The following is a 720-nucleotide window of genomic DNA, read 5'->3' as shown; positions in this document are numbered from 1 at the left end:
TTGTTACAATCTACTAGCTAGTAGGACACGATAGTTTAGATCAATGGTGACTCACTGTTATCGTGTCACAAACTACTAGCTAGTAGGACATGATAGTTTAGATCAATGGTGGTTCACTGCTATCGTGTCACAATCTACTAGCTTGTTGGACATGATAGTTTAGATCAATGGTGTTTCACTGTTATCGTGTTACAATCTACTAGCTAGTAGGACACTATAGTTTAGATCAATGGTGGTTCACTGTTATCGTGTCACAATCTACTAGCTTGTTGGACATGATAGTTTAGATCAATGGTGTCTCAATGTTATCGTGTCACACTCTACTAGCTTGTTGGACATGATAGTTTAGATCAATGGTGGCTCACTGCCATCGTGTTACAATCTACTAGCTGGTAGGACACGGTAGTTTAGATCAATGGTGGTTCTCTGCTATCGTGTCACAATCTACTAGCTTGTTGGACATGACAGTTTAGATCTATGGTGTCTCACTCCTATCGTTTCACAATCTACTACCTAGTAGGACACGATAGTTTAGATCAATGGTGGCTCACTGCCATCGTGTTACAATCTACTAGCTAGTAGGACACGATAGTTTAGATCAATTGTGTCTCACTGTTATCGTGTCACAATCTACTAGCTTGTTGGACATGATAGCTTAGATCAATGGTGTCTCACTGTTATCGTGTTACAATCTACTAGCTAGTAGGACACGATAGTTTA

The sequence above is a fragment of the Lottia gigantea genome, assembly GCF_000327385.1.
Source record: "Lottia gigantea unplaced genomic scaffold LOTGIsca_206, whole genome shotgun sequence".
Classification (NCBI taxonomy): domain Eukaryota; kingdom Metazoa; phylum Mollusca; class Gastropoda; family Lottiidae; genus Lottia; species Lottia gigantea.
The sequence above is the reverse complement of the archived record's forward strand: the minus strand, read 5'-3'. Positions refer to the sequence as shown.